The sequence below is a fragment of the Leiobunum rupestre genome, chromosome 6 (genome assembly GCF_980474605.1).
Source record: "Leiobunum rupestre chromosome 6, qqLeiRupe1.1.hap1, whole genome shotgun sequence".
NCBI classification, from domain to species: domain Eukaryota; kingdom Metazoa; phylum Arthropoda; class Arachnida; order Opiliones; family Sclerosomatidae; genus Leiobunum; species Leiobunum rupestre.
Window position 1 is genome coordinate 19284150 of NC_143389.1, and position 27962 is coordinate 19312111.

Sequence of the window (27962 nt, forward strand, 5' to 3'; positions counted from 1 at the left end):
AGTACGTAGCAGAGCGGAGTGTTATGATCGTCACAAAGGGGTTGCGGTTGGATAAAAGTTTGAAAACCGATATCACAATCTTATATTAAATACTCGAACAATTCATAGTTAAGATTTGTACAAAAACCAAATTAAAATCAATGCGTAGGTCTTTGTTCTCAGTTTTAACTCGTTTTTATTTCAAATGAAAGCTATGCTATCATAAATTCAAAAATGGAATATGATACAAATTTAAATTTGTTACCTCTTCGAGTATCCACATTTAATGTTTATCTAATAGATAAGTTAACGGATGTCGTTACGCTAAATTCACCTGAAAATAACGAACAAAACTTTCCGAAAACGGCATGCCTGTAGAATTTATACCCTGGACGATATATATGGTTCAGCAATTTTATGATAAGTGCCCGCCGACTGAAAAACGAACACCTAAGCGCAACTAACTTTTTATGTATAATTAAAATCACAAAACTGGTATTTAATTAAGAATGAAAAGAAACTTAATAAAATGGTGAGTTGAAAGTTACAAAGGTTACAAATTTAAGTGATTTAAATACTCAACAACCGAATTCGAAAAGGCACAAGTGAGCACCGGTTGTTGTCCGCTCTATTACAAAAATCCAACTGAGGAAACGTGTGCTCCTGAAACCCTTTCTTTGGTGCCCAAAATGTTTCATGGTTCACGAAGTTCAGGAACGGTGACTCTACCCGCGTAATTATGGCTCCAGCTTTCAACAGTGCCCATTCAACGTATTTCTTACATTTACACAAAACGTTACCCAGCATTATTTATCCTTTTCCTTTCTTGCATAACTTTTATATCACACACTATTAGTATATCCTAGTGTCCATTCTTGATGGCTAAATTTCTCTACTTATTTTGTGGGGACCAAAGCCTTCTAATGTATTTTTAAAGCACCCTATATATTTATTCTCTGAACCCGAAATAATTTTCCCATAATCCCTTTGACTCCTCTGTTGATCGTTACTGAAAGTCATTGATTAAAAATTTCCTTTTCCCAATATTGAGAAATGTAACTTGCCCTACGTCATAACGTCGTCTGCTGGTTCATACATATGACATAGGAAAATGGAATCCAACTTTTTGTAGCGTTCTCCTATTACGTACACCAAGTAAACGCGAATAAAATCAGTACATTTTCATAAGAATTTTTACATAACTTAATAGGAAACTCCTGTTGAATTTCTGGTTACTTTTATATACTCGCATATCGCTAGAATGTTTGTCTTCCTCAAACGGCAGATTAAAAAAAGGAGAGAAGTGGATTGAGGTCAGCGCGCCAATCATTTAGGGATGAGCAAGTGCTGTTTCTTTTCTCGAGACTAGTTTTCTAAAATCCCAACAACTCTATACAGCCCCCTTCATTACTGGTTTCGCCATTGTTACGGCCTTGTAACAAACACATTTCTAAGGAAATCTTCCTTTAGACCTTTCAACTAATTCTCATTTCAATTCCCATTTAATAGGAACGTTTTCTGATAAATAATGTTCAGGTACTAATTATTTTTATTTCATTTTGACCCAAAACAATCGATTAAATACGCTAAAGTTCCTATGATCGCGGATTGCACCAATTCAATTTCTAATTTAATTTCTGTAATTAGTATCGGTCGTATTGACGAAAGCTCGAATTTCCGTTCTAATTTTACTTTCTTTTCTAAAATGACATTATAAAATAATTGAATTTATGTTCACAAAGAAAAACAAATAACTTTCGTAAAGCTGGGAATCACATAAAGATTTTATTTGCTATATTCTCTGTGCTAGACTTTTCGATAAATAATTTGCAACCTATTTTGAAGAAAGGAACGTGTTATAAAGATAAAATGATATTTACAGTATTTTATCCCTAATTATAAAATTAAATATTTAGAGTGAAGTTCTGACAAACAAGAATGCAATTTATTTCGATCAATAAATAAGCGTCCATTTTTCAACAGCTAGGAACTGGAAATAATATCTGAGATGAAAGTCTTAGAAGTAGGAAGTCTAACCCTTTAGTACTGTATAGTATCAATTGAGGTTTTACAGATGTCTTTTAATTATTATTTTCAGTTAAGATAGCGCTACCTAGTGGCCAATGCGAGAAGCTGGATTTCCGCAAAAGATATGTTTTATAAAGGTCAATTGTCGGCTTAGTAGATGAAAATCTAGCAGTAAACTGAAATAACTAATTGAGAAGATTTCGTTACGTAATAGAAATTGCAGCACTATCTATTGAGCCTAGACTTTTCCCAAATCGACTGGATTGCATCCTATTAAAAATAATAAATAATAATAATCAGCTAGGCTAATACCCAAGGAACCACCTTAGGCCTAAGTCATCAAGCGACTTTTAAAGATTTATTGGAAGATCATCATCTCAGTCAATTTTCTTGGGCAGTAGTAAAAATCTAAATTGAAGACCACGTTTAAGAAAAACAAATTAGCCTATATAAAAGTACTTGTTCCAAAGTGAGTTTTCTGTTGAAAATAAAAAATGGATTGAGATGATCTCTAACAATTGTAAGTCAAACGTATGTAATTTAATAAACAAATAATTATAAATATATATAATGATAAAAATAATATTAATAATAATAATAATATTACTAAACGGAGCGTGGGGTGACGGAGTGGTTAGCAGTTTCACCTCGCAGCAAGCGGAGTCGGGTTCGATCACAACTTGTGGCACTGGGTGTAAACTCGTTGATTTTGCCAGTTCTCTCTCAAGTGGTTAAAGGGGTTTTCCCCCAAGTTCTTCAGTTTCCCCTTCCCATAAAATCTTGTCAGTAAGTAAGTGTAGGGAGCTGTGGGCTTACGTGGCATTCAGGGCTTGCCACCACCCTCCTACGCATTGTAACCCGGCCACCTGAATTGAAGGCAATAAACGTCGCTGGATGACTTGCGCCTTGGGTGGTGCCAACGGTATTAGCCTAGCTGATTATTATTAAATATTTAGTTTATATTAGGAAAAGGAATAAACGTACTGTAATTATCCATTAACACTAGTTAGGATTTAGTTGAATCTGTTGCGTAATTATAAGTCCGAGCTACTTTTTGCAAATTTGTATTGGAATTCTGAGTAGTTTTGACCGTTTTTACACACAATCCTTAGGGATTTGTGTGTATTGCGATCACCTACTGTGTAGGCGCCGCCGCCATCGTACACACGATTGCTCGAGGTATGTTAGTGGTACAAGGCGATTGATATCTCAATCGGTAGGCACTATTATAGCCTCGACGGGATTTTCGTAATTTTTGGGCTCGGAGCCCGAGAAGTGGGGCATTTGCCCACTTTAGTGTTTTTGGTCGATTTTCAATTTAAATGTACCCCACCACCCGCGTAGGCACTATTGTCATATTTGAATTTCGTGCCAATTGATACAGGTGCCATCTAACTCGTTCGCGTTTCGCCACCTTATTTCCAAATCTAGGTAACTCGAAAAACTTGGTTTTTATAAAAATCAATTTAAATGAACGTGTTCGCGTTTCGCCACCTTATTTCCAAAACCAGGTAATTCAAAAAACTTGTTCGCTACCTTATTTCCAAAACCAGGTAACTCGAATAATTCTTTTCCGATAACATTCCTCTTGGGTTTATTAAGTTCATATTCAAGATGATTGGAAATTTGTTTAAATTTAAATTTAATATTTAAATTAAAGTTAATACACCAGTGGGATTGTGTGTACTTAAATGTCTGTGACATCTTGTTTTTATTTTTACGATTTTCGCTGGTTTTATCGAATTTTAGATGCTTTTGTCGGTTTTTGAAAGGCGTGTTTTAATTTTTTTTAGCGGTTTTGCATCGATTGAAACTAAAGTATAATAATAACTGACCTGTTAGCTTGTCTAAATATTTATTGTGAATGTTTAGTTCCTTTTTCTACCAATGTATTGTTAGAGCAAAACTGAAATAAATGGTATCTAATCAGAAGCGAGTAAGATGCTGCACGCACGTTTAGAAACATTATCTTTTAAATCATTCATATCGCGCCGCCAAATCGGAAATTTTTAAAAATATCAGTTGTTACGTCTTAAGAAGTGTCGAAACTAATAAATATTATAAAACAGAATCTACAATACTTAACAAATATTGAGAACTATTGCTAAAATGTAACTTAAAATGCAATAATCAAGGGTTTAAATTGTAAATGTGATCTGAAAAGATTTTAAATTATTACTTACTTAACCAAATTTGTCTTACCCCATTCTCATAAAAATATTTAAAAATTGAAAACATTTATGGTTTGGAGTTGGTTCATCAAGTTTAATATTATTTTTAAAAATAAGAAAAAAGTTAGTTGCTCTGAAGAAATTTGATTATAAATAATATAGTTTAATCTAAAAAAAATTATTCTATCAAAAAACCAGCTGATCCAAATATGACACAAATTGTGACATTTTTAGGGTTTCCCCTCAACGTTTCAACGCATTGGGACCAAATTAATGCCAATCAGAGAGCTATGGAGATTAAGTGCCCATTTTTGGAGTCTAGTAAGCGAAAACTCTTAATATTCGTGATCCCCGGTTTCTTCCCCTTCTGACCTCCAAATCGTAGAAATATTTGCAATACGCCCCTGATTTGAAATATGGCAATAACAAAGTTGAGAAATTTGCGAAATTTTTTACAATCTGAACAATGGAAGTTCTGAAATATTTTCTAAGAAAAGTCTCCATTTTGAGAAAAGTCAAGAAGAACCTGTATATGCGGAACGGGTATATAGTTAAACAGCGCCCGGGAAAGCGCTACATCATGCAAATCAAATAGAATTTATGAATATATCCGGTTTAATGCTTAGAAAAGCCTTGACCACCTAAACTTGACATTAATATATTTAATTTCCTTTGTAGGAGGTAATCAAAGAGGAGTGTTCGATCACGTCAAATATTTCGCCAAAAGTATTAGATATCGTAAGGTTTTGAAACTCTGAGATAAACTTGAAATAAAATTAAATCGAATTATGGAAATAAAGACAAATAGCCTTACATTTATTTAATGTTAATATTAATTTATTAAAACAATTTTATTAATATTGAATAAAAACGAGGGATCAAATTTCAATCTAATAATATATCAAAAACTGAGCAGATTCAAATTCAAATAGAATGGTTTGGAAATTAGATCCAAGATTGGGAACAATTTTAAGTTATATTTTAATTTGAAAAGACTTTTAATATATTTTCAGTAATTTATGGAGTATTTCTACAAAAATAGCACGGCTTACGTGTTGTCAAACCCGCTGGACGTCCGTTCTTTGCAAGTCTAGAAATTTCACTCGCGACCACTAGACCAGTAAATCCTTTTTAAACATCGTGTTTTTACAAGTATTTTCCTTCCGTCAAGCCTAACTGACATTTTTTGCAAACTTTGTCACCTTTTTGTAAGGAAAGTATAGCACGTATGTCTCTTTATAATCCAGGTTTAAAATTTTCAACAAAATGCAATGTACCGGTAAATAGCTCTTTTTTTTCTCGCTTGTTCCGGGATTTCGGAGTAGGGTAAGAAGAGTAACGCTATTTTCCTCCGATTCTGGGTTTGCGCATAGTTCGAATCGGAGTAAAAACGTTATTCCAAATCGGCTGCCTGTGGCTTTTTTAGCAGATAAATTCTGGCTAGTAGATCACAAAATCCGATTTACTCGTTGACACCTCCTTTTCAGAAGGAGTAAAAAGAGTAGCCCTAATATTCCGGAACAAGCGAATAGTTTATTGGGCGGAGTAATTCTCATCCCCGGAACAGGCGATTAAAAGGTTTTAGGTTAAAAAGAGTACACTTTTAGTCCGAGAACTGGTGAAAAGAAACCACCTAATAGGGACTTGGCAGAATGACGTCACGCCGTACCTTTGGCTATGGTTGCCATGCTGGTAATTTTTTTTTCCCAATTGGAAAAAGCATAGGTGACGTATAATATACGTCATACTGCCAATTCCCAATATAGTCAAAACATGTAATGTATATAAGTTGTATTTTGGTGGCTATTTAGTAAAATATGCCCACCACTCTCTTTCCCTCTTTAAATGGTACCCCCTTATAGTACTTTTTAAAAGGAATTTATTTAAAATTTCAAAATAAATCGGATAAACGAAATACAATGGTCATTTCCGGTCTCATTTATGGGAAAACCCCAAAAATATTATCTTTTGTTAAAGATTTGTCTCATTTACAATTTGCTTGTCGATATGGCCGGACAGTGCTTCTAGCAATGGCTATTTATCGTAATATGATCATGAAGTCTTTAACTTGTACTCAATCCACTCAGGGACGTCATTTCAAGATATTTCAGAAGGGGGGAGAGCTTGAATGTCCGGGGTCTGGGAAAACAGGTTTAAAGGGCAAAAATGCGTGAAATTTATTATTCTTTGGATTTATAGACAAAACAATTTATTTATATCTTGGGAAAATGTTTTGTGCTGACTATTTCTAAACTTTTTAGGCTGCTAAAAATTTTATAGCTAAAACTTTGACAAAGCAAAAGTTAATTACCTATTTTATGAGATTATCACAACGTCTTTCGGGTAGCTGAACTACTTTTAAGTGTAAAATAATTTTGACACATAATAATATTTGAAATTCAACCAATGAAATTGAGTTATTCCGTGATATCACTGACGCGCGAACTTTGAAACTTATGACCCGTCTTTTGTTATGGTCCAATTAAATGACAAATAATTTCTAAATTTTACAAAGGAAATAGTATAGCAGAGAGAATCGCAGACTAGACACGAATAATTGATTTGGGTACATTTGTTCGAATTTAATTCGTCCGAACGGTGGTACAAATGTCCGAATGCCGGATAACAGGATCGTATGTCCGAAAACGTATTTAATTTGCCCGAAAAATAAATCACAACTTTTGTTGGTGATTTAGTCATTCAATTTATGTTAACTTTACTGGCGAATTTCATTTGTTCGAATAATCGTTTGTCCGTTTTTTCGAACATTAGGAATTGGTTGTTTTTTTTTAAATATTGTTAATATAAGAAAATAGTAACATTAACGTGAACCTTACATAACCTAACCTAAAGTAAAATATCCACAACATTCAACGCAATTCCCACTTACTATATCGGCCAAAGGAAAAATGGACATAATTGGATAAATAAGAAATACTAATTTAGCGGCAGAATTCGGACAAGTGATGCTACCTATTCGCACGAATGAAACAAACAAGTTGTCCAATTCGAACAACTGAAACATTTGTTATTTCGGCGGTTCGGACGAATGAAATTCGAACATTTGTTCCACCGTTCGGATGATTGAAATTCGAACAAATGTACCTACCCCGAATAGTCTCATGTGGACAGTTGTTGAATTGAATATGAACACATTTTTGGTGTAAAAATGTGCCCACTTAGTTGGTAATCAGACATGATCAACTAATTGGACACTAATTTTGCATAGTCTGAACGTTACTAGAATCATCTCAGTTTTACCAACAATTCCATTTTTTTAATCCGTAAATTTATAAATAAAAAATAAGCGGCCGCAAAAAGTCAATGACATTTGAAAGCCCAGAAATGTCTTCGATTGTGTTTACAAACACGCCAAGCGTTTTATTTCAAATATAATCGCGGCATTTCGCGAAATAAGTGGTGCGAATCAAACTCTAATAGCTTGAAATATTAATCAGATCAAGTTCATTGGCTCGGCGCGGCCGCCAGTTACGAAATCGTTCGGGTCAATATCGGTCAATAGCATTTATTAGATTGGAATACGTCGTGGGAGTTTGACATTTTCTGAAGCGCGAAACGAAACAAACGCCTCTTCGTCTTACGTTAAGAAAAAATTATAAAGTTGTAAAAGTTATTTGGATTCTATATATTGAAACTCCGGGTTGACACTTTCGAAGATTTTGAATAACCAGTTTTTCCGAACCTGTTTATTAGGATATGTTTTCTCTCGAAGTAGAGGGTCGAATTTGGAGGAAGCAATTAGCGTCGAAGGCTGGATTACGTAAAACTTATTCCACGATGTCATCAGGAAGGACAAGCAGGGCGTTTCTTTATCGATGACGCGTTTATGGGTTTCGATTCCGATTCGTATAGTCACCATTCTGTCTTTCTTATTCAAACTCTAAATGTGCTACGATTTTTTTCACCTACCTAGCGTTAGTTACACGTAGCTTTTGATAAACTAGGTGATATAAATGTAAAATTAGGGGAACTACCATAAATGTACTACGTTTAACGGTTTTGTTTTTTTTCAAGCCTGTTGCAATAAAAAATGATATGGCCATGGAAAGTTCACTAAAACGACCAGCCTCTGGTTGGAATTCGACGCGATGTTATCATTTGGCACTAGATAATCTTAATACTTTTTCAAATTAGTCAACTTTAATTCAGTTTGCTTTAACGCGTAATTATTCAATTATATATTTCCAGATGATTTACTGGCAGATCATTGAGTGTTATTGATAACGTTTGTTACTGGTATAATATAGGACTAGTCAGCCTAGACTACAGGTGTAGTATGATATGCGTACTATTCCCTCATTTACTTCTGCGTACACGCACTCCATATCCTTTTTAATGAATTGTTTGCGGATTAAGTTTGATATGCGTACTACTCTTCATTTACTTCTGTATATACTCATTATACATAAATTGTTATGTTATTTTAATAAAATTATGTTATATTAATTAAATATTTCGGTAAATTAGTTAAATATTATGTAATATTATTTAAATATAATGTTAGTAAAATATTATGTTTTATTAGTTAAGTATTATGTTTTATTAATAAAATATTATGTTATTTTATTTAAATATTATGTTATAATAATAAAATATTAAGTTATATTTAGTTAAAAATTACCTTATGTTATATTAATTAAATACTATGTTATATTAGTTATATATTATGTTATATTAGTTAAATATTATGTTATATAAATTAAATAATATTTTACATTAAATAAATATTATGTTATATTAGTTAAATATTACTTTATATTAATTAAATATTATGTTATATTAGTTAAATATTATGTTATATTAATTAAATAATATTTTATATTAATTTACTATTATGTTATATTAGTTAAATATTATGACATATTGATTAAATGTTGTTATATTAATTAAATATTATATTATATTAGTTAAATTTTATGTTATATTAATTAAATATTATGTTATATTAGTTAAATGTTATGTTATATTAATAAAATATTATGTTATATTAGTTAAATATTATGTTATATAAATTAAATAATATTTTACATTAAATAAATATTATGTTATATTAGTTAAATATTACTTTATATTAATTAAATATTATGTTATATTAGTTAAATATTATGTTATATTAATTAAATAATATTTTATATTAATTTACTATTATGTTATATTAGTTAAATATTATGACATATTGATTAAATGTTGTTATATTAATTAAATATTATATTATATTAGTTAAATTTTATGTTATATTAATTAAATATTATGTTATATTAGTTAAATATTATGACATATTGATTAAATGTTGTTATATTAATTAAATATTATATTATATTAGTTAAATTTTATGTTATATTAATTAAATATTGTGTTATATTAGTTAAATGTTATGTTATATTAATAAAATATTATGTTATATTAGTTAAATGTTATGTTATATTAATAAAATATTATGTTATATTAGTTAAATGTTATGTTATATTAATTATATATTATGTTATATTAATAAAATATTATATATAATATATTATTTGTTATATATATATTATAATATAGAAAAAGATGAATTTTACGTTGTCTTAATTGATATATGATAAACTAATTACAGTTAATTTTATTGACAGAAACACCCAAGTTTTCTGGTTTGCCCAATATAATTTGTAAGGCAAAAACCGTCCCGTGTTTTTCAAGTGAAATTTAAGGCGGTCATGACGCATCCGGTATATTTTTACGGTTGGGACTTTCAGACGAGCTGAATGTGGTACAATTATAAGAATTTACACCCCACATGACACATCGCAATCGAAATGTATTTTGTCGAAACAATTACTTCGTAGCTTTGGCTATGTCCACCATTTTGTGCGGTTTTTTCTCTTTTTGTCAAGTCTGACTGAACTTATTCTTATTTAATCTATTTGGGACTACGTTTAATCAAATCGCAACCGGATTCTTAATTTACATTTCAATTTAAAGCTTACAACAAGAAGAATATTCACAAAAAATATAATTAGTTATAATGGTTTTAAGTATTAAAGTATTAAACTAAATCATAACTAAAAATGTTAACGAAACTAATTCATAACTAATAATGTTACCGAAACTAAATCATAACTAATAATGTTACCGAAACTAAATCATAACTAATAATGTTACCGAAACTAAATCATAACTAATAATGTTACCGAAACTAAATCATAACTAATAATGTTACCGAAACTAAATCATAACTAATAATGTTACCGAAACTAAATCATAACTAATAATGTTACCGAAACTAAATCATAACTAATAATGTTACCAAAACTAAATCATAACTAAAAATGTTTACGAAACTATATAAAAGCTAATAATGTCTAGGAATATGAAAACTCGGCCTCCTAGATAATGTTTACGAAACGAAATTTTAACTAATAATTAATAAATAAGTAAATAAAAATTAATAAATAAGTAATAATTAATAAATAAGTAATAATTAATAAATAAGTAACAATTAATTAAAAGTAATAATTAATAAATAAGTAATAATTAATAAATAAGTAATAATTAATAAATAAGTAACAATTAATAAATAAGTAACAATTAATTAAAAGTAATAAATAATAAATAAGTAATAATTAATAAATAAGTAACAATTAATAAATAAGTAACAATTAATTAAAAGTAATAATTAATAAATAAGTAATAATTAATAAATAAGTAACAATTAATAAATAAGTAACAATTAATTAAAAGTAATAAATAATAAATAAATAATAATTAATTAATAAATAAGTAATAATTAATTAATAGATAAGTAATAATTAATAAAAAAAGTAATAATTAATAAATAAGTAACAATTAATAAAAAAAGTAATAATTAATAAATAAGTAATAATTAATAAATAAGTAATAATTCATAAATAAGTAACAATTAATAAAAAGTAATAATTATTAAATAAGTAATAATTAATAAAAAAGTAATAATTAATAAATAAGTACCAATTAATATATAAACCAAGAGAGCAAAACCAAAATGTTTTCCCAGCTATAAGTTTGAAATCTGAACTTTTGTGTGGATTTATTTACTATCTACTGACTCTTATGTATTAATTTTAAGCTAAGAATAGATGATAAAACTTTATTGTTATTTTGAAAATCTCGGCCGTTTTTCTGCTGAAAAGAATTGTTAAATTTGAAATTTCATTAACGCAAAAATCTCGTTACCATGAACATTTTATACCCCAAATAATTTAACGCGACTGTTAAAAACCCACACCGATCGACAACATTAACATTGCGCAACTATTAAAAAGCCCACTTACAACGAGCGCCTACATAATTCCCCAGTAATAAGCGACGACCTAAACAGTATCTTTAGCGACGCGAGAAACTACACTCGGGTATCATCCGTTATTTTAGCAAATTCGCATACGCTTAAGGACGTAATTTGAAACACTGACACGAAAATCCAACCCCAAATCCTTAAAAATAAATTTCGCAACCAAGAAAACAATCTTATAAATCCGGGGTGATTCAATATAAAGTTTTTCGCGTCTCTGGGACCTAGGGCGCGGCGTAGTGGAGAGCGCGTTGAGGACCTCAGAAGCTAGAAACGGTCGGTACTTACGCGAAGTGTTGGCCTTTTCGTTGGCTTCGAATGGCACGCTCATTTTTTGCCTCTTTTCCCGGCGCGGTGTTCACAGAACGACTCGGCCGAATCGACTGATGAGCGCCATTCTTTGAAAACGTTACTTTTCGTGGGTATTACGAGCGACGCTGTTTCCTCGTGGAGCCCCTAAGCCGCTTAAGACGACGGTTGCAAAAGCGTTCCCTCGTCTTTGTTTTGGAAATATTTTTTCTCGAACCGCCTGTCTTGGCCTTCTTACGCGAGTTCCTTGAAAACGGAATTCACTTTCACGCGCGTTCTTCGAAGCAGTCTTAAACGCGTAAGAGAGTCCCGCTAATAATTTCCCTCCCCCCGGATCCTTTACACCGAGCCCCCCGTGACGTTTACATCCTTCTGCCCCCCCCCCCCCCGGCCACAACCTGGGATGTGGAATGTCTTGGCTCACTCACCTTTAGGGCGTCTTTTCTTTAAATAATAAGACTTCATATTTTTTACAGAGTCTTTCGGCGCGGAGGTTCTCGATGCCTTCTAAAAACGAAGAGGCGCTTGCTTTTATTATCGCGAAGAGACCATTTGTTTATATGCCCACCTTCTATTGTATTTGTTCCCAATTTCCCAAAACTGATTCGTGATGAACGCGGATTGATAAATTCTGGACGCGAACCAAAAACTACTTTTGCAAATTCATTGACTCAATAATCCAAACGCGTAACAAAAGGATGTTAATAATTTCTCTCTTGAGAGAAAAGTATCCATCTAAGGTCCTACAAGCTGTGGTGGAATACACGTTTTCTAAAGAATTTATTGTGGCGCCATCTACGCAGTTTTTCTTAGGAAATGAGACTCTTAAGTGTTTATTGAGGTGCCACCTACGACCGATTTCGTTTGATAATACGCCACTTCAGTATTCATTGTGGTGGCACTATCTCCCGCAGTTTTTCTCGTAATTTCGCCACTTCAGTATTTATTGTGGAGGCGCCATCTAACACAGATTTTCTAGTAAATTCAGCTTTTTAGTATTTATTGTGGAGGCGCCATCTAACACAAATTTTCTCGTAAATTTGCCTTTTAAGTATTTATTGTGGAGGCGCCATCTAACACATATTTTCTCGTAAATTCAACTTTTTAATATTTATTGTACAGGCGCCAACTAACACATATTTTCTCGTAAATTCACCTATTTAGTATTTGTTGTGGAGGCACCATCTAACACAGATTTTCTCGTAAATTCACCTTTTTAGTATTTGTTGTGGAGGCGCTATCTCCCGCAGTTTTTGTAATGTAATGTAAACGTAATGTAATGTATCGTAATGTAATTTAATATAATAATATTTTGATGACACTTATTCGAGTCGCAAAAATATTTAAAATCTAGCACTGTACTTGTTTCTCATTGTAACTCTATTTGCGCTGTGTTTTCAACCATTGTTAGAATAATAATTTCAGATTGAAATTGGTATATTTGTAAAAAAAGTTAAATCACTTAAAATTTATATTTTTTTGCATTGACTTCGAATTATCAGATATTTCTTTTGTTTATCTGCTTTTCTTAATAAAATTGAATAGAAAAAAATTAAATGTTATTATACAAGTGTTATTATACTTCCCAGTACTAGGAGTTCATCAATATGTAGGTATTCATATGCCATTGCTTATGTAAAATGTAGCGTGTTACAATTCCTATTAAATGGAAATTTTATTAAAAATATACCTTTTTACTCTGGCGCTACTTATCATGCAAAGGCGAATACTCTTAAAATTATGCTTGAAAATGAAAATCCAGATACTTATAAAAAATAAGCATGTGTGAGCGATTATTACTCTATACATTTACATTTAAATTTGAAGCGCCAGCTAACGGGATAGTATTTAGCGTTAAATAGGCCTCTTAATATTTGATATTTAGTTTTACTTTTAGTGTTGGTATGTGTCAGTTGTATTTGTACTTATTATGAAGATAAATATTTGGGTTAGAAGGATTTTAGAACGTGTACTACATATAAACAAGGAAGTATATCCTTTAAAATATTCTCCGAAGTTTGTTTATTCTGTCATAAAATGAAATTGCTCAAGCCTTTTCAAAGAACCGTTTGTCTATAGTGGATTCAAGATGCAAAATTATAATCAATTATCACGGAAATCTTTACGGAAATGTATACTTACAATGTAAGAGAGTAAATAACAAGATTGAAAGCAATTAGTTGTTTATTTATCAATTATATTAAACCAGTGAACCAATCAAGTCTATTGAACCAATAATGACCAGAGAATTCTCTAAACCTTTCTTCGCTTTTAAATAAAACGTTTCATTTGCACTCAAAAATACTCTACCTGATATCAATATTAATATATTGCAAACCAAATTAATATTAATCTCTTCATTTTTTAAATCTTTATGCAAGAAATAAATAGCTTCTTAAAAACATTTCCGTTAAATTAATTTTCTCCACGGGGTAATTCGTAAATTACGTCACCTTCAGCGCTGTGACGATAACAAGTCATCAACTTTATGGAAAGGAAATGGAAATAGTAGAGAGGTTAAGCAGGACGCTCTAGAAGTTTGAACGGCAACGTCGGATTATCTACAAGTTTGTGAAATTAATTTAATTAAAATCAGTTAAGCGTGCTTTCACTTTGACTGCTAAAGAAAACCGTTACAGTTACCATATAATTTTAACACATTTTAGAAATATTTGCTAAGCCCGGGTACATGACGAAAATAAAAAAGTGTTTAACCAATATTAAATTGCGCCTTATGAATGGCTGTTAGCATTGTCTAAAGACAAACATTTGTTTTCGTGTACCCTGATTTACTTTTCATGTGTATCCGGAGTCCAATTGTGCCCTATAATATATAAGGATTAGGAATATTCAATTTAAATCAGTATTTACAATTGCTAAACATTTGTTGCTAGAAAAGGAATAACTTGGCAGAATTATCTCTCGATTTGTTGAGCTGGAAAATTGTAATTTTCAGTATTTTTATTTGAACACTTTATATTATACTACGTTTCTCATTAGCTCAACAGAGATATGACGTCGTCTTCAAGTTAGAAAAGGTTCCGACTCCGAAGTATAAACGAGAAAAGAAAACGTCGTTCGAACTTCTAGAGCGCTCTGCTTAATCTCTCTATTGAAGAGGATTTCTCATAATTATTGGCACGTTTCTGGCTTTTACAATCTACACTGTTAAAATAAAGGTTTATAAAACGACTAAAATTGGACTTTTAATTTATTTCGAACCATATAGGTACAAAAAAGGTATAATAATTTATTTTAAACCCATTTTACTTTGCCATGTTCAATACAATACCTTTTGGGGTATTGAAAGGGAAGTAGCCCTAAGACTAAACCTTTACCAATACTTGTGGTATAAAAGTGTCCTTTTGAATTTAATTCCCTTTAACAGAAATCCATACCTCTACATGGAATGATTCTCCTGGCGTATCGCGTATGGTAAGATCACTCTGACGGCTTTGGCCCCGCCTACGAGAGAAAAGATCTAATATCCGCGAGCTCCGTCTCACTAACGTCGTAAGTTAACATAGTGACGTCAAAAAAACCGCCAGCCACATCGAGACGAAAATCTGCCGCGATAAGCATTATAATAATAATCAGCTATGCTAATACCCAAGGCACCACCTTAGGCCTAAGTCATCAAGCGACTTTAAAAGCTATTAATTCAGGTGGCCGGGTTACAATGCATAAGAGGGTGGTGGCCAGCCCTTCAAGCCACGAAGTAGAGGTATGGATTCCTGCCTTAAAAGAAGAAAGAAATTATATGGACCAATTTCGAGACAAGTATTTGAATACTAGGTTGTTTCCTTTTTGAATATTTTCTTTAAAATAACACAATGCGAAGAAATTCTAATCACCTGTAATATGGAAGTCTTTAAAAGTTTGACCGATTTTAAATATAGGGATATTGATTAAGGTGTCAAACTATACGTACACAGATAAAAGTTCCAAAATATTTTTGTTACATTTGTGTTTTTTTGCTCTGACTGGGCATTTTTCTCAAAAACTACGAGAGTTAGTTAGAGTATTATGTCTAGTATGGGAACGCATTTTCAGGAAAATTCCATTGAAAAAATACTTAAAATATGTGAATTTTAAAGTTTATTCGTACAATAATATCAGAACATTCACATGTGAGGTTCAATGATATCTCCGTTAGCCACGATGCGTGTTTCAACACGATGGAGCATCTCTCGAAACGAGCCGGCGAGAAGTGCGGTGGTTGCAATAATTCGTTGTCGTAAATCGTCTATGGTCGCAAAGGACATTTCGTAAACTCTTTCTTTGATGAAACCCCAAAAGTGAAAGTCCATCGGTGTTAGGTCTGGAGACCCCGGAGGCCATCGAACGGGATCGTTTCTACCAATCACACGCCGAGGGAACTCTTTGTTAAGATGCTCCGCAACACCTCGAGGTTGATGGGGTCTTGCACCGTCATGTTGGTACCATAGTTGTCTGTAAGTTTCAAGCGGAATTTCATCTAAAGCGTCTGCTATTTCGATCTGCAAGAGTGCTAAGTAATTTCGTCCATTAAGATGACTGGGAAGGAAAAATAGGCCGATAACCAAACCCAGCCAAACATTCAGTCGATATTGTTGTTGATGATGGTAAGTGAAATCCCGCACGTGGTGGTTTTGGCGGTTGAAAGGTCCATCTCTCCAAAAGAACACTCGTTGGACACCAGAAGATGAGTGATGAAATTTGGGTCATCATCCGACATGTTAATTAGCAGAAATCATATCAACGTTCCATATCTCCTTCGGGCAGAGTATAGTGGAGGGTAGCTCAATACGGATGGAAGTTGTGATTGTGAAGAGTTCTCCAAACGTAGTTCCTGGATTACCTAAGATCGTCGCTTGCCCCTTAATACTTGCTCGAGGGTATTGAGCCAAGTAGGATAGAACGATTTCTTCCATGTTGAGGTTCTGACGACTTGTCCACAGAACCTGGGATTGAGAGTTCTGAGAACGTATAGCGAATACTAAACATTTGACTTACTCTATGAGCATTACGATTGGAATCTCCGTCAAATAACTCAACCATAAAATCGCCCTGCTCACGAGAATGAAGTGGCATAGTTGTTAGTTAGACTCAATAAATGTTAGATAATGGTTTGAAACTTAAGATTTCGCTTTAAATAGCACCTGACAACAGAAAATGTTTTATTAGTAAGCCACAGATTTTTTACATTTGGATAAATCACATGCAAAAACCAATTTTAAGACATTTTTTAAATTTGCGCAAAAAAAACTGGCTATTGCTCCATATGGACAATTTTTTTTCATCACCTCGTATCTTCGTGAAAAATTTGACTTTTTCAATGGAATTTTGTTCTTTGTACATTATCGACATAATACTCTAAATATTTCGTAATTCTAACTCTTGTAGTTTTTGAGAAAAATGCCCATTATATCAAATACCGAAATACTTAATGATATTTTACGTTTTGCAGCCCCATTTGCTCATCGACTTCAGGGACACTCATTGGGCTATTACCCTCTGGTGAAAAGCAGTTTAAACTGGCTACGTGAACAGTTAATATTGAAAAAATAAAAAATGGGATGAAATAACTGCATATAAAGGACGGAAAATATAGATTTTGATGTAAAATGGATAAAAAATAGTATAATAAAAACTAAACAAATGGAATGAATTGGGAAAGCAGAAAGTTTAAAAATGTTCTGTGACAATACCCTCGAATGGTCTTAAATATTGGTAAAAGATTCAACCATTTTAGAAGCCTAAAATAAAACATTTTTTCTAACAGTGGGATTTTGCCCACTTTTGGGAATGGTTTGGGTCCGTATGCGCAGTTCTGATTTTAGCGGCTACCATTTGCGCAGTTCCCATTTGCGCGGTTTCCGTTTGCGCACTTTCTCATTTGCGCGGCTGTGCATTTGCGCAGATCATTAAAAGTGCAATACATCATTTGCGCGACTGTGCATTTGCGCAGATCATCAAAAGCGCAGTATACCATTTGCGCAAATTTTTCCATTTCCGCAGCTTTTCGTTTCCGCGTTTTTCTCATTTGCGCAGTTTTCCGTTTCCCGCAGTTTTTCATTTGCGCAGTTCACCGTTTGCGCAGATTACCATTAGCGCAGTTTTTCCCCATTAGCGCGGGTTTCCATATGCGCAGCTTCTCAAGACGTAAATATTGCATATTAAACCATTTTTCCTTGAAGAGTTGTTTGTGGGTTTTTTTAGTAACCTTGTTTTCACCTGAGCTGCTAGCATACGATTAAGGTCCTGCCGCGCTGTAAATACCAAATGACTTTCCTGTTTTCCTCAGGTGAAATATCGTTCGTCGAATTACTATCTTGGGAATATATTTCCAGTCGAACAGCCAATCGAAGAATCTCGGTCGTTCGGCTAAGATGAATAAATGGTATCTGCCTAGCTTAGGACTAAGGGCGGCGGCCACCTAACATAACCTTAGCTCAACCGGAACTATAGCCTGTACTACGCTGGAAATGTGAGATAATCTTAAGAATCATACGCTATGTGTTGGCGCCTAACGGCACCGCGCACTCGCTTCGCCACCCCAATCCCATTCTAGCTATCACGATGGACCGTCTACAACGTGACCTAGAGGACAGTACCTAGCCATAACGAACCAAGTATTGTCCAACTCATTATTAATCTAACGTATCGTAAAAAGGGAGTATATAATTAATTGAAAAGTCGACTGCTTTCTAACGTGACTAGCGCCAAGTATTCCTAGTTTTTGCTAAACCTGGTGGCAGAAATTCGAAATTAGTTGGTCCCCAAAATTAACAAGCCATAAAAGGAATTTGTGATTTCGAAATACAAAACGATTACGACTAATTTTCGGTCCGGTAAAAATTATTTCGGGTAGCTCCAGCTTATTTGAAGGTCAGTTTAACCTTCGCAATAATCCCTAAATATTCTTATCACTGAGAAGTACGATGTTCCCATTTAAGTAAGCACGAAATACCTTTTACCCAAGGAAAAAAGGCTTAATATATATTATATAAGTAATGAGGAACCGCGCAAATGGAAAATATCTGCGTAAGTGGAAAACTGCAGAAATGGGAAACTGCGCAAGTTAAACTCGGGCAAATGGAAAACCGCACAATTGCATATGTGCTAATGGGAAGTGCGCAAATGAGAAAACCGCGCTAACGGAAAAGCGCGCAAATGGAAAATATCTGCGCAAGTGGAAAACTGCGCTAATAAAAAATGCGCAAATGAAAAACGCACCAAAATTGTTATTCAAAGTGCTTGAAACTTGAAAGGGTAACCAAAAGTAAATATTTAGGTATTATAATTGATGATAATTTAAAATGGAACCAACAAATCAATTTCTTAGTGCAAAAAATGAGAATTTGTATACCAAAATTTTATGAATTGCGCAATTTTTTATCTCTAAAATGGTTAAAAACTGTGTACTTTGCAATTGTTCAATCTATTATATCTTATGGCATCATTGGATGGGGAGGAACGTTTAGTAATTATATTGAACGTTTAGAAGTAATACAGAGGAAAATTTTGAGAGCCTGCCTAAAACGATATCGCCTAGAACCCCGCTTAAGACTCTTTAATGATTTTAAAGTTTTCTCTGTGCAAAAAATATATGCCAAAGTTAATATACACTTTTAAAATACGTCATACTATTCCGTTACCTAACGTAAGATAAAATACCAGAAATATTGAAAACCGTTGCGGGTTGCAGTGGAAAAAATGCAAAAAAGTTTTGGACAGAGACAGGCAATATATTTGGGACCAAAATTATATAACAAAACTGATATAAATATAAAAAATGTGAAACTTTAATACTATTTGTGAAACTAATAACCGAATGGTTAATTAGTTTAGGAATCCAAAATTTAAATAATATGCTGAGAATGTAATTTAAGATGTTTTTTGTTAATTTTCGCTTCGAAAACCAAATTGTTTACCTTTAACTGAATATTAATATAATAATAATTTATGTGAAAACTAATATTCCTGGTCACGCACGAGCACTGTTGATCATGTGGCCAAATAGGAAGATACGCTATATTTGTATGATTTGATTTGATATAAAAGGTATCAATAAATTAAAAAAAAATGGAAAACTGTGGAAATGGGTAACTGAGCAAGTGAAACTCGCGCAAATGGAAAACTGCGCAATTTCATATGAGCTAATGGGAACTTCGCAAATGAAAACTGCGCAATTGGACCATTACCTTGGGAACACTTCCTTTTGAGTACTCACTTAAGTTTTCAACTTTGAAAATACGAGCTAGCATGTACTGATAGAGATTTTTGAAATATTTCAAAAAGTCACCGACTGAACCTTGATTTGCTAATAAGCGAGTTTCTATAATATCTGACACGTAACCTTGGTGCCCTATGACATCAGATTAGGCTTCCCTGTGTAGTACCATCATCATAGTTAATTTTAAAGCCGATAGATGGCGGTTCGGTTATTAAAAGCCCCCAAAAGCAATCAAATCTTAGAAATCACCAATAGCGCGTGGCGGAGTCTGTTTACGCCACTATGTGGCCTTTCAGCCTTATTTACATAAGCATATTCAAGCAGATAGAAAGTTTTGGATTCAGTCGCGTGAAGCTTCAGTATTGATTTCGGCAGGCCTCCTTCCGCCTCGAACAGAAAAAATATTAATTAAAACCATTCTCGCGCTGTGTTACGTTATTTTTTCTCGAACAGAGGCAACAGATGTTCAATGACGTGCTACCCAATGTATCCACCGCTGACACGAGTTTTATACCTTCGACAATGAACTAAAATTTTGTAAATTATTGGAATTATTAAACTACGTTCATTGTAAAGTAGATACAAAAAAAAACAAATATCTAAGTAATTTCATACTAAAGGCGTCATAATTATTATTAGATAATTCAGCGAAGTTGCAGTTTGACAGGAAATGTTTAACTTCAATTTCACTAATTTCTCATTGAGTTTATTTGAATATCAGGTTAACAAATATTTTGCCCACAGACTAGTTAGGTTTTTAGATAAACGTCGAAGTCGATCATTTTAATTTTAGTAAGGACATCACAATTTACTTTCTTTTACTTCGAGATTTGTTACGGAAATGGCTGGTATCGAAAAAAAAACCGCCGTTTGCAACTTCTGAAACCTTTAAGCAGTGGTGTAGTCGGGCCAGGGCGGGGCAGGGCGGGGCAGGGCGTCACCCTGGTACTTTTTTCAAAGGCAGGGCTCCGCCCCGCCTTGGTTTTTCCATTTTGCCAGGGCGCGCCTTGCTTCTTTTTCGTAAATCATTTTTCTCGAATAAAGGGTGTGTGAATTTATGATCAATTTTGCCCACAGAAAAATACCAAAACAATTTCAAATCGTTACCTAGGTACGGCCAACTTCGATCACGCTAAAAGTCGAAGTTGGACCTACATTTATAGCAGCCGGTACAGCCAACTTCGGTTACGCGCGAAATCGAAGTTGGCTGTACCCAGGTAGCGCCCCGGTTCTTTTTATTTTAGTACTACACCACTGCCTTTAAGTGATATCATAACGTATTATAAGGTTATAGTAATAGTAAATTATTACCTATTATCTGTTATTAAACGCTTTGTGGGGTGGCGGAGTGGTTAGCACTTTCGCCTCGCAGCAAGAGGACCCGGGTTCAATTTTAGCTTGTGGCACTTGGTGGAAACTCAGAACCACTCATTCTGCGTAGAGTTTTCGAGTTCTCTCCTCACAGGTTAAAGTGGTTTTCCCCTTTCCATAGAAACTTGTATAGGTTACCGGTAATAGTTAGTGTACGGAGCTGTTGGCTCACGTGGCATGACGGGCTTGCCACCTAGAACGCAGCTAGCCTTTAAACACACTAACGCAGTGCTGTGTACAAATTTCATTGGGCGAGCCTTTACGCTGCACGCTTTACGGGCGGGGAAAAGACAATTTCCGAATTTTCCCCTTCCGACGGCAGCAAGCGCTAAGGCGTCTAACCAATGAAAATTGTACGCAAGAAAATGCATGACTTTTGACGGGCTGCGTTCTCCTTGTGTGGGGTGCTGTGTTTGTTGCTCCGAGTTTCCACCAATCCTCCTACGCATTGTAACCCGGCCACCTGTTTAAGGCATTAAAATTCGCTCGATGACTTGTGCCTAGTGTTGCGTTGGGTATTAGCCTAGCTGATTATTATTATTAATATGTATTATAAAGCAGACACTCAAATAGGCATTTCCAAAAAGTATTGGCGAATGCTGTGCTCAAATATAATCTGACAAAGAAATTCTTCAAATGCAAAACTTTCAGGAAACGATGACCCAGAAATATTCGATTCCAGTTTTTTAACGAGGTAAGCAAGGTTTTTTCAAAATAAAAAAGCTTTCAAAGGAAGAATAAGCCTCTTCATACTGCGTTAAAGAATATGGATTGAAGAAACCGCTATAAGGTTGTAGAGGTCACGCGCGTAAAATTGTTCAACCATGGTAATTATACATATACAGAGGCAGATACTTCTCAAATTAGATACACTATTAAATGAGCTTACAAATGGTATGTGCGAATTATTGATAAACCAATTATTATGAACCTTTATATTCGCCTCAAAATATTTTTATAATAATTATTTTCGAATACAGGGTGTTACGGATAAACATATCAAAAATCAAGTGACGTGTTCTTTCGGTCATATTGAGTCGAAAATGTCCAATGAACAAGGGTCCCAAAATGAATTGCTTCCGAGTAGTTTTGCAAACTTTGCGCAATTTCTGATATTTTCAGATATAGCCAATAGTTTGCAAATCAAATACTAATTTGCGCAAGAGTTTTGCAAAACTTTATCAGATATTGATAATTTCAATTCTAATTACCACAGATATCATAATTTGCAAAAATATACTATTTTGCGCCAGGTTTTTGCAAACTATGATATCTGTGGTAATTAGAATTGAAAATATCAATATCGATGAAAAGTTTGCAAAAACCTTGCGCAAAATAGTATATTTTTGCAAACTATGATATCTGAGCTAGGTATACATAATTGAAAACACCAATAATAGGGAAAAGTTTGCAAAAACCTTGCGTAAAATAGTATACTTTTGCAAACTATGATATCTGAGGTAAATAGAATTGAAATTATCAATATCTGATAAAATTTTGCAAAAATCTTGCGCAAATTAGTATTTGATTTGCAAACTATTGGCTATTTCTGAAAATATCAAAACTCTCGCAAAGTTTGCAAAAAGAGTTTGCTTGCGAAAATTAGTATGTCCCTGTGTAGGATATGTGTGTATATAAAATTTTACGTAAAACGAAGGTGTTCCAAAGTGTCACCGTTGTTTAAATGAAATGGGAACCGGCAGAAGCGTATACTGACCCATTGAGGCGAATAGGCAGACAACGCCTCTATTTACAACGAAAACGACCTTTTTTGACAAAAAGGCTAACATATTCCGAATGATTCAAATAAATCGGTGAAACTGCGTCTTCAAATTAGTAAAAATAATGAAATTTCGGTAACATTCTTTTAGTGCCATTTCTTACAAAGTTCTAAAAGCTGGCTTAATTATTAGCATAAGACTATCAAGGCCCCCCTTAGTTTGAAACGAATGATAGTTTAATTTTAGGCTAATGATTGGCCAAACTGGCTATATGAATTCATCTGGTGGTGAAAAACCGAAACTTATGAACAAATCCTCCAATGCATGCTACCGGAAACTGCTACGTATAAGTGGTAGGAGTGAGGTGGATTGGGCGGATTTGTTCTTTTTCCTAATTTTGCTTTCTCCCAGGTCTGTCTAGTGCTGAATAAATGTACTTTTATGACGAATTCAAACTTCGAGTGCCTTGATCATAGATATAAGAAATGTATATTCGCATCGAAAAGAAATAAAAGGTGGCGCGTCGGTCGCTCCAAGATGGCGCGATCTAAAGGAAACAAACCAGACGACATAATAGTGAAGATTGAAGATTTCGTACGTTTAGGTTTATTTCGTTCGTAACAATCTACTATTAAATCAAATTAAGGTCGTTTTAAGAGACCTTTTATTTTAAAAATTGTTACTTTGTATGGTTGTAATAACAAAGGTACCATGGAAGGTATGCGGTTTCATCGTTTTCATTCAAAGCTACCAAAATTAGATAAGGCTTGGGAAAGACACATAGTAAAATGATAGTTGTTTGATATTCGCATTTTAGAAAGGAAAATTGCAAATTTAGCTATTCCTGACGCTGGAGTATTTATTAAAAATGTGGTAGTTTTTTTAATCTTGAATTTATCAACAGATCAGTTCAAGCAGTATCCACATTGTTTAAGATCTTCGGAAATTCCTTCCAAGAATCTGCCTATTCGTATGCGTGACAGAAAATAAACCAAAGCATCATAAAACAGAAATAGTTGATACAATGAATGGTTAAATAGACTGTATATTGCCAGGAGAAAATAAAGAGTATTTATGATAAGGAGAAGAGATTAGCGGAACATTTGCTTACGGATCATCTTGTAGAACCTCAAAGTGGTGGAAAAAATCAGCTGAATGCATTCGTACTTTGGAAAAAGGAATTACAGTAAATACGCATGAAGAACATAAATGTAAAGTAACTGCTAGCTGCGGCATATTGAAACCACAAACTGTTTGACTGGAATTCAATCAATGGAACTTCTTAATGAAATAGTTAAAGAACTTCCAACTGAAGATTTTTCTACCGGGAGAGTGTTAAAATTAATTAGTCCACTTTTCATTAAGAAAGGCAGGGCAAAAAACTAAGACGAGGGCACAATTTTCCCATTAAGACGCTTTGCTTACATAAAAAGTTGCTAGTGCTAGGGTTCATATCGAGCGTATAATTCAAAGATTGAAAACGTGCAACATTTTTCATAAAAGCATACCCTGGGATTTATCACCATGTGCTGATAAAATGTTAACTGTTATGAGTGCTGTAGTAAATTTGTCAACATCTATTTTGGCAGATTATAAATTTTATTTGAAAAAATATTTAAAATAAACATATTGCAATTGAAGCATAAGCTTATAAACAAACTCTTTGTCAATTTTCAATTCAATTATTTGACAGTCATGCTTTTCTTTGAATAAATGACTAGATGCCCTACGGAGAGGCCTAAAATTGCTGATGATTTTTACAAGAAAAAGTATTTATTAAAATCATTAATTGATTGAACAATGATATTAAAGAAGAAAACTCCACGTTTATATTTAACTGTCCTTATCTGACCGATTTGTTTCCTTGAGATCGTAGTTGGGCTTCATCGCCACTAGGTGGCGCTAGTGAAACTTTTCGTTGCGAATAAAGGTCTAGATAAATTTCGGGGAGTCTAAGCCTAACATAAAATATGGAATTGAAACCTAGCAGACTCCGAGGAAGGCACGTGACCAAGAACGCGAGCTGTCTTAGCATTTTAGTACTAAGTGCTTGACTTTTCCGCAGGCCGTAGTCTTTAGACACCATCTGTTGGTGACTTTTAGTTTAATTTTTAAGCAGGAGACAATGGCTCTCGCGACGATAGCATGAGCTTTCTTACCGATAGATAGCGCCTTATAAGGATAGCCTGCAGAAATTACGCGTTTCTGCTAGCTGTCACCTCCGTATTCACTCCCTTTGAAATATTTATCTAGACCTTTATATACGTTTCCTATATCTATGGCCTTGATATGCTTATGATATTAGTGACTACGTGGAAAAAGTGGCACTTCATTAGATATTTACATCGGAAGAGTAAAACAGATAAATTCTATGTGTAGTGTAGCCACCGATTTCAAAGTTCTGTAGTTTAGTTTATTCACAGTTCCTTTAAACATTTTTATTCTGAAAATATATTATATTTTCCAAATTAGACCTGGTCTCTTTCTTAGAAATTTATTAATTGGGATAGCTTTGGGCTACTCTGGTTGTCGTCACCACCAGGAGGCCCAGGCGAAGTTCTTTATAGTTCTATCGTTCTCATTGAAGTAACCGCAAACGGACGGTCATTGGGAACGTTTTGGAAAAGATGACCTTGAGGTCCCTGCATTTTTTAAGTGTCCTGAAAATTTCAAATTCCTAGCTAAAATACATCTTGAGTTATTGGCCCTGTATCGTTTAATAGTTAACACCCGGTATATATTGCATTCTTTTGGAATGTTCCAAGATATGGTGTGATATGTACCTGGCATCTGGATGGAGTTATTTTCGACATAACTTTGAACCACGTTTTATTGCGGACGATTCTGTTAGCCTTTTGACGTGTCCAAATCGGTAAAATGCAAAAATTAAAGCAAGAATGATGACGCCATGTTGGTTGGTGGTCGGGTCGAGTTCCGAGCCCGTGATTGGGGTAAAAGATAGGGTTACTGAAATTCACGTGACTTGGTCTTGGAAGAAAACCAGAGGGTCCCTCTTGGTCACCATTTAGGTTGGCAATAACCTAAAGTCATCTCCGGGTTGACGACTCCCGACTTTGAAAAAATTTAAACGAGACAGACCACCAAGTTGGGGTTGCGGGATGCGAACGGTCAACCACGCGAAAACAGTATGTGCCATGAACTAGAGAAAAGTAGCCACGGTGAGGCCAGAGTTGACCTGCATGACCCTACGTCGAAAGAGTGAGGATATTTCGCTACGGTCATCCAATAACTTGGACCTCCACGAATCCAACCACATAAGTATCCATCCAAACGATAATGGCTAAGGCTTTCCTCTTTGGGCTTAATCTAGAGAGTGTCGTTTTTACGCTAATATCATGCCAACCAGTAGGGTGGCTTTAATGTTTAATTGTTTGCTTAAGATGTTTTAGTGTTCCCTTTGCTTAAGATGTTTTAGTGTCCCTTTTTGTTTAAGTTATTTTAGTGTTCCCTTTTTTAAGATGTTTTAGTGTCCCATTTTGCTTAAGTAGTTTTAGTGTACCCTTTTGCTCAAGTAGTTTTAGTGTCCCCTTTGGTTTAAGTGTTTTTTTTTCAGCTAGGCTAATACCCAAGGCACCACCTTAGTCCTAAGTCATCAAGCGACTTTTGAAGCATTTAATTCAGGTGGCCGGGTTAAAATGCGTAGGAGGGTGGTGACAAGCCCTGCATGCCACGCGTTCGAGCCAACAGCTCCCTACACTAACTATTACCGTTAACTTCAACAAGTTTTTATGGAAGGGGAAACCGAAGATCTCGGGGGAAAACCCCTTAAACCAGTGGGGAGAGAACTTGCAAACTCTACGCAGAAGGAGTTGTTCCGAGTTTTCACCTAGTGCCACAAGCTGGGATCGAACCCGGCACCTCTTGCTGCGAGGCGAAAGTGCTAGCCACTCCGCCACCCCACAGTTTAGTGTCTACTTTTGCTTAGGTGGTTTTAGTGTCCCTTTTACTTGGGTGGTTTTAGTGTCCCCTTTTGTTTAAGTGGTTTTACTGCCCCCTTTGATTTAGGTGGTTTTAGTGTCTTTTTTTGCTTAGGTGGTTTTAGTGTACCCTTTTGCTTAAGTGGTTTTATTGTCCCCTTTGGTTTAAGTGGTTTTAGTGACCCCTTAGTCAGAAAACGTTTCAATAGTGTTATTTGTTTGTTAACCATTATTAAATACTGATAATTTCTAATATTTTTAAATCTACCTAGGGAAAGGGTAAGAAAAGCCCCCAGAGTAGTTTAAAAAAAGGTAGAGAGAGAGAGAGAGATAAAGAAATCTTTCATTTGTAAACTAAAAAAATTAAGGTATTGAAGGAGAAACAATAAGTCAGAATTTATTTAACACCTGATATCGTATCATACAATATCATAATACTCTCCACAATCCGGACGGGTGACCAACAACATGAGATGACCAGCCTCAATTTCGTACAGAGTCGTGGGAGTAAGGATGGTTCATGTACCACTTCCGACCAGCTCCCTGCCCACAAGAGGACAGGAGTCAGCGCTAGATAGTGTTAAAACTCTAAAAGTATTGGTTTAAATTTAATGTAGTTTATTTTTAATGTAATGTATCTAAAAATTTAGATTTAATATCTTAATTTCCATTTGAAATAATTTTCTGGTGGCATTATATTTCTAAAAGAGACAATTTGTCCTAAAAAGCTAAAACTCTTACAAATAGAATGCTGGTGGAGAAGGACAATCGAGGCGCTTTATTGTCCCCGCCGCAGTTACACATATTAACGTAAACCTAAATCAATTTCGGCCCCCAGCCCATTTACGATAACGAGCTTTTCTGAGTAAATTTCAAGAAAAATATTCCAAATGAGGATTGTAA

The 27962-nt window shown here is 34.1% G+C and overlaps 1 protein-coding gene across 2 annotated transcripts in view; it reads right to left on the reverse strand.

Annotated features, from left to right (window-relative positions):
- Positions 1-27962, reverse strand: part of LOC149940139 (beta-1,3-galactosyltransferase 1-like) — a 66312-nt gene that overhangs the window by 2084 nt on the left and 36266 nt on the right. The window contains exon 1 of one of the 2 annotated variants that reach the window (XM_090177974.1): positions 11791-12035. The exons of the other annotated variant lie outside the window; for it this stretch is intronic. The gene's annotated coding sequence lies outside the window, so the exon portion shown is untranslated. Of the gene's footprint in view, positions 1-11790; positions 12036-27962 lie in introns of those variants that run through there. 2 annotated transcript variants of the gene reach the window in all.